Here is a 7,776-nt window from a genome sequence, read left to right as displayed (position 1 = left end):
GGAGGCTGATAACACCCCTTCCTTCCTGTTCCAAATTTGGCGCCCACTGAGAGGTAGACACAAAGTCACATACATGGAGATCAAAGTGAGACTTTGCTACTCATAAAGCTGGCTTGGAGGACAGAGATTAAGCACATGGCACATGCATCCTAACATGGCACCTAATTTAAGACTCTGCACAGCTCCCTCAGAAGGGCTGCACCACCGTGGGCCATCCGCACAAGGATCCGCTTTTCTAAGCTCACTTGTGGAGTTGCAGAGTCAGCCTCTTCCCCTGTAGTGGGGACACTGGGCTGAGTTCCTTCTCCCAAACGTACCATTCAGGTAAGTCTGGTAGCCCAGGGAAGAGAGAGTGAGGGACAAAAGAAGCTCCTGGAAGGGAAACTCTCAAACTTTTTTTCCCCTCCTCTCTCCTCCTGGGAAATGGAGTGGTTAATCCTTTCCTTCTATGGAAACCTAAGGGGAGGTGGGGAGGAAGTGGGCCCCCCAGCTAACATTTCTTATCTTGGATCTTCATGCTTTATGCTTGCCTGGAACTGTTGGAATGTTTTACCAAATGAGGGTGAAAGAGAATTTTATTCTCTGCTTTTTATTCCTTTCAATTGATCTTAGATATGAGAATTTTGTAGGTAAAGCCTATACACACAGAAAGATATATAGATAGATGACAGATAGGTAGATATAGATGTATAGATACTTGACTACTATAGTGGACGTATTTTTTTTAACATGCTTTTTCTTCTCCCAAATTTTTATTTTAAATAATTTATAGGATCTCAATACTGAAGAAAATTGCTTTGAAATGCTGACCTAAAATAAATAGATGGCCAGGTAGTTTTCCAGCAAAAATGGGTTTATTTGGGATCAGCAGAGAATTGTAATTTGGGGTCTGTAACCATGGTGAGTCACATGCAAGTCCCAGCACAGTGAAGAAAGGAGAACTCTTATCAAGGGGAAAGGATGTTGGGAGGGCTGGAGTAAATAAAGAGTCCATCGGTTTTCACTGGTTGAGTTATTGCCAAGAAAGAAGAGAAGTCTTTTTCCTGTTGGGCTCTACTATCATGGCAGGATATGAGGGCTCTCTCTTCTGGTCTCTCAATTCAATTTTTTTTTCTTTTTTTATTAGTTATCTATTTTATACATATTAGTGTATATATGTCAACCCCAATCTCCCAATTCATCCCCCCTGCCCCTGCTTTCCCCCCTTGGTGTCCATTCGTTTGTTCTCTACATCTGTGTCTCTATTTCTGCCCCGCAAACCAGTTCATCTGTACCATTTTTCTAGATTCCACATATATGCGTTAATATACGATATTTGTTTTTCTCTTTCTGACTTACTTCACTCTGTATGAGAGTCTCTAGATCCATCCACGTCTATACAAATGACCCAATTTCATTCCTTTTTATGGCTGAGTAATATTCCATTGTATATATATACCACACATTCTTTATCCATTTGTCATCAGAAAATCTACAAACAACAAATGCTGGAGAGGGTGTGGAGAAAAGGGAACCCTCTTGCACTGTTGGTGGGAATGTAAACTGATACAGCCACTATGGTGAAACAGTATGGAGGTTCCTTAAAAAACTAAAAATAGAATTACCACACGACCCAGCAATTCCACTACTGGGCATATACCCAGAGAAAACCATAATTCAAAAAGACACATGCACCCCAATGTTCATTGCAGCACTATTTACAATAGCCAGGTCATGGAAGCAACCTAAATGCCCATCGACAGACATATAGTGGATGCATTGGTTATCTATTCTTGCATAACAAGTTACTCTGAACGCAGTGACTTAAAACAACAATAAACATTACCTCACATAGTTTCTGCAGGTCAAGAATTTGGGAGTAGCCTAGGTCGGTGGTTCTGGCTCAGGATCTCTCATGAGATTGTCATTAAAATGCTACCTGGGGCTGCAGGGCTGTAGTCTTTTGAAGCTTGACTAGAGCTGGAAATCCACTTCTGAGATGACTCACTCAAGTGGCTGTAGGGAGGAGGCCTCAGTTCCTTGCCACGTGGGTCTCTCCTTAGGGCTGCTTGAGTATCCGCATGACATGGCAGCTGGCTTACTCCAGGATGAGTGATCTAGCAGAAAGCAAAGCAGAAGATGCAATGTCTTTTATGACCTACCTTTGGAAGCTGCACTTTGTCATTTCTGCAATGTCTTATTAGTTAAACAGTCAGCCCTTTTCAAGTGCGAGGGGACATACAGGTGCATGAAGACTGGGAGATAATTAGGGGCTAATTAGGGCCATCTTAGAGGCTGACTACCAAAGTGGTTGACTCGCCAAAGACTGAATTTTGTTTTCTTCACTTCTGGAGAGAAAATGGTCAGTGAATCCCATTGGTGGTCTTTGAGATGTACCAAAGCTACCTCTTGCTCTCACCCCCAGATAAAGTATTATATTATTAATCAGCCTTTTGTGAATTTAGGCTGAAAACAGAAGATGCCAGGAAGGTTGGGACAACCTTTAGGACACAAATGTGGCAGTGCACGCTATCTGTGGGGGGAATGCCACATGACTCTCAGACATTTTCTGAGCACTTACTTTGTGCTAGGTATTATGGCTTATGTACAGGATCACACTGCCTCCTTGACTGTGAGGTGGGACCTATTTTTCTGTTTTACAGATGCAACAACTCAGGCTCAGAAAAGTGAAGTAACTTGCCTGTAAATGGTGGAGCTGGGTTGTGATCTCGGATCTGTTGAACTTTAGATCAGTGCTTCCCAAACTAAGACACATACAAATCACCCGGCAGGCAGTGGGATCGGCGGGGGTGGGGGGTTGTCCAGTTAAAGTGCAGAGTTGGTTTCAGTAGACTTTGACCAAGGCTGGGGTTCTGCCTATCTGACAAGCCCCCCAGGTGATGCTGACACTGCTGAGTCAGGGACTTCTGTCTGGTAAGGAGGCTGCAGAAGTGTCTCTGAATGACTACACCAAGGGTGAGGACTTCCAAGCAGCACAGTACCGGGCACAGCTAGTTGTCAAACAAAAGGCAAAACTCCGCAGAGGGGAGCTGAAACCCACTACACTCAGTCCACGATGGAAGCACCTTGCAGCTGTGAAATCAGCAGATGGGCTTATCCCACTCACCTGAGGAAAGGATGAGGGTTGGTTTGAGGGGCTCCCCTGGGAGGCAAGGATTTCCAACCATGCCCTTTCTGAGGCCTCTTCCTTTTTCTGGGGCCACATGCTCCCAGTTAGCCATTACCTGGAGGTCCCTGAAGGCCATCTGCTTTGGGGAGTGCATTTGGCACCGGGCAGGAAGCTGTGTTTCCCAACCTCACCACACTGGGCTTTCTCAGTGAAACTTCCAAGCTGAGGAAGAGAGCTGGGGTGACGAGCTCTATGTGTGTGTGTGCGGGGGGGAGTGGGGCGGTAGGGAGGACTGAAGTGGCACCCTCAGCTGGGCTGGGGAGCTCTAGCTCTCCGCTCTTTTTTTGTCCCCTACAATTGTGGCAAGAAGATCAATCCTCTAAGAATGTGTAGTATTTCCCTGAGAGACAAGACAATGAGTATTTTTCTTAGCTCATCCAGGAAGTTAACATACAATACATTCTTAATGGCACTTAGGAGCATTTATTCAATTGTAACTAGAATTCAGAAAGTGCCCAGTAATACTAATGTTATAGCACACTTGGAGTGCTTCCCTCCGAAAGCTCCAAGCATTTCCTCAGTTAGGCTTTGAGGATGATGCTGGCATTTGGCTACAGAAGCAAATCTGAATTCTTGTGGACTCTGTGTCCAGCGTTCATTACCCTTTGGTTTTCTAAGGCGAGGACCCAGTGGTTCACTTTCTTTCATCTTCAGATCATTTCAGTCACCCTCCAGCGTGATTCCTATAAGCCCTGGTAGGAACTTCAGAATCAAAAGGGAGTCACTCTCCATTTCATGGCAAACCTCCCTTCCCTCCACCCTCACAAAGCCCAGAGCCAGGGAGATTCCTGTTTGGCATTTAGACTGGTCAGACAAACCCTGTCTGGCTTTGCCACTTTATCAGCCACATAACCGTGGGTAAATGACATGACTTTCTACACTTTAGATTGCTCATAGTTTGCAGTCGATCCTTCTCAAACTCTTCCAAATAATTGCAGAGGGAGAAACACTCCCAAATTCACTCTATGAAGCCACCATCACCCTGATACCAAAACCAGAAAAAGATATCACAGAAAAAGAAAATTATAGGGGGCTTCCCTGGTGGCGCAGTGGTTGAGAGTCCGCCTGCCGATGCAGGGGACACGGGTTCGTGCCCCGGTCTGGGAAGATCCCACAAGCCACGGAGCGGCTAGGCCCGTGAGCCATGGCCGCTGAGCCTGCGCGTCCGGAGCCTGTGCTCCGCAACGGGAGAGGCCACAACAGTGAGAGGCCCGCGTACCGCAAAAAAAAAAAAAAAAACAAAACAGAAAACTATAGACCAATATCACTGATGAACATAGAAGCAAAAATCCTGAACGAAATACTAGCAAACAGAATCCAACAACACATTAATAAGATCATACACCATGGTCAAGTGGGATTTATCCCAGAGATGCAAGGATTCTTCAATATATGCAAATCAATCAATGTGATACACCACATTAACAAATTAAGGAATAAAAACCATACGATTATCTCAATAGATGCAGGAAAGGCTTTTGACAAAATTCAACACCTATTTATGACAAAAACTCTCCAGAAAGTGGGAACCTACCTCAACATAATAAAGGTCATATATGACAAACCCACAGCAAACGTCGTTACTCAATGGTGAAAAACTGAAAGCATTTCCTCTAAGATCAGGAAAAAGATAACGATGTCCATACTCTCCACTCTTATTCAATGTAGTTTTGGAAGTCCTAGCCACAGCAATCAGAGAAGAAAAAGAAATAAAAGGAATACAAATTGGAAAAGAAGAAGTAAAACTGTCACTGTTTGCAGATGACATGATACTACACGTAGAAAATCCTAAAGATGCCACCAGAAAACTACTTGAACTAATCAGTGAATTTGGTAAGATTGCAGAATAGAAAATTAATGCACAGAAATCTCTTGCATTCCTATACACTAATGATGAAAAATCTGAAAGAGAAATTAAGGAAACAATCCCACTTACCATTGTAACAAAAAGAATAAAATACCTAGGAATAAACCTGCCTAAGGAGGGGAAAGACCTGTACTCAGAAGACTATAAAACACTGATGAAAGAAAACAAAGATGTCATAAACAGATGGAGAAATATACCATGTCCTTGGATTGGAAGAATCAATATTGTGAAAATGACTGTACTACCCAAAGCAATCTACAGATTCAATGCAATCCCTATCAAACTACCAATGGCATTCTTCACAGAATTAGAACAAAAAGTTTTACAATTCGTGTGGAAACACAAAAGACCCCAAATAGCCAAAGCAATCTTGAGAAAGAAAAACAGAGCTGGAGGAATCAGGCTCCCTGACTTCAAACTAAATCTTAACTTTTAAAAATATGTGTATCTACTATATTCCTAGCAGTGGGTAGAACTCAGCAGGGAACCCAGTGTTCAACAATTCATTGCTCCTGTCTTTGACAGTATGAAGGTATAAACGTAGCTATGAAACAGGACAGAATACAAGTGCAGATTGAAAAAGAACACATTGTACCTATGGAGAAAAGGCTGGGGAGGGGGTGGTACAGAAAGAACCATGTTGGAGAACTTGCATTTGATAACCCCATTAATAGCTAATAGCTAGTATTTAATGTGCATTTGTTACATGCCAAGCACCCTCACAAATCCTTCACACGCATCTCATTTAACTCTCTTCATTTTTTTATTGTGTTAAAAAAAAATAAGATTTACCATCTTAACTTTTTTTTTTTTTTTTTTTGCGGTACGCGGGCCTCTCACTGTTGTGGCCTTTCCCGTTGCAGAGCACAGGCTCTGGACGCGCAGGCTCAGCGGCCATGGCTCACGGGCCCAGCCGCTCCACGGCATGTGGGATCTTCCCGGACCAGGGCACGAACCCGTGTCCCCTGCATCGGCAGGCAGACTCTCAACCACTGCGCCACCAGGGAAGCCCCATCTTAACCATTTTTAAGTGTACAGTTCAGCAATATATTTTCATTGTTGTGAAACAGATATCCAGGACTTTTTCATCTCGCAAATCTGAAACTATACCCAATTATATAACAACGCCTTTTTTCCCACTTCCCCCAGGCAGTAATAACCAGCATTTTACTTTGTTTCTATTAATTTCACTATTTTAAGATACCTTATATAAGTGGAATTATGCAGTATTTGTATTTTTGTGACTGGCTTGTTTCACTTAGCATAATGTCCTCAAGCTTCATCCGTTTTGCAGCATATGACAGGATTTTCTTCCTTTTTAAGGTTTAATAATATGCCATTATGTGTATATAGTACATTTTGTTTATGTATTTATCTGTCGATGGACCTTTGGTTTGCTTCCACCTCTTGGTTATTATGAATAGTGCTTCTATGAACATGGGTGTGAAAATATCTCTTCAAGACCCCATTTTCCGTTCTTTTTGATGTATAACCAGAAGTAGGATTGCTAGATCATATGGTAGTTTTATTTTTAATTTTTTGAAGCCTCTAAACTGTTTTCCATAGTGGTTGCACCATTTTACAATCCTACCAACAGTGCACAAGTGTTCCAATTTGTCCGCATGAAGATCAAAACTTCTTTTCTTTTTTCCTTTCTCTCTCTTTCTCTTCCTTCCTTCCTTTCTCTTTCTTTTTCTTTCTTTCTTTCTTCCTTCCTTCCTTTCTTTCTTTCTTTCCCCATCCTAATGGGTTTGAGGTGATATCTCATTGTGGCTTTGATCTGTGTTTCTCTGATGATTAGTCATCATTATGCATCATTCCATATGCTTGCTGACCATTTACATTTCATCTTTGGAGAAACAACTATTCAAGTTCTTTGCACATTTAAAATCAGGTTATCTGATGTTTTGTTGCTGAGCTGTAGGAGGTCTTTATATATTCTGGATAGTAACTCCTTATCAGATATATGACTCGCAAATATTTTCTTCTGTTCTGCTGGTTGCCGTTTCACTCTTGACTGTGTCCTTTGATACATAAAAGTTTTAAAATTTGATGTAGCCCCATTTGTCTATTTTTGCTTCTGTTACCTGTGCTTTTTGTGTCATATTCAAGAAATCACTGCCAATCCAATGTCATGAAAATTTCCCCCTTTGGTTTTTCCTCAGTTTTATAGTTTTAGGTCTTATATTTTGAGTTAATTTTTGTGTATAGTGTAAGATAAGGATCCAACTTCATTGTTTTACATGTAGTTATCCCGTTTTTCCAACACCATTTGCTGAAGAGGCTACCTTTTCCCCATTGGGAAGAGGACACCTCTTGGCACTATTGTCAAAGGTCATTTGACCATTTATGCAAAGGTTTATATCTTGGCTCTCTGTTCTATTCCATTAGTCTATTTGTCTGTCTTTATGACAGTACAAAACTGTTTGATTACTGTAGCTCCATAATATATTTTGAAATCAGGAAGTGTGAGTCCTTCAACTTTGTTCTTCTTCCTCACAATTGTTTTGACTATCCAGGATCCCTTGAGATTACATATGAATTTTAGGATGAATTTATCCATTTCTGCAAAATACACTGTTAGAATTTTGACAGGGATTGTGTTGAATCTGTAGATTGCTTTGGGTGGTGTGGCCATCTTAAAATATTAAGTTTTCCAATCAATGAACATGGGATGTCTTTCCATTTGTTTGTGTCTTCTTTAATTTTTTCAGAAATATTTTGTAGTTTTCAGTGTACA

Source organism: Delphinapterus leucas, chromosome 4, assembly GCF_059928025.1.
Source record: "Delphinapterus leucas isolate spDelLeu-1000000601 "Yukka" chromosome 4, BTC_Dleu_Yukka2, whole genome shotgun sequence".
Lineage (NCBI taxonomy): Eukaryota > Metazoa > Chordata > Mammalia > Artiodactyla > Monodontidae > Delphinapterus > Delphinapterus leucas.
This window is presented reverse-complemented; position numbering follows the sequence as displayed.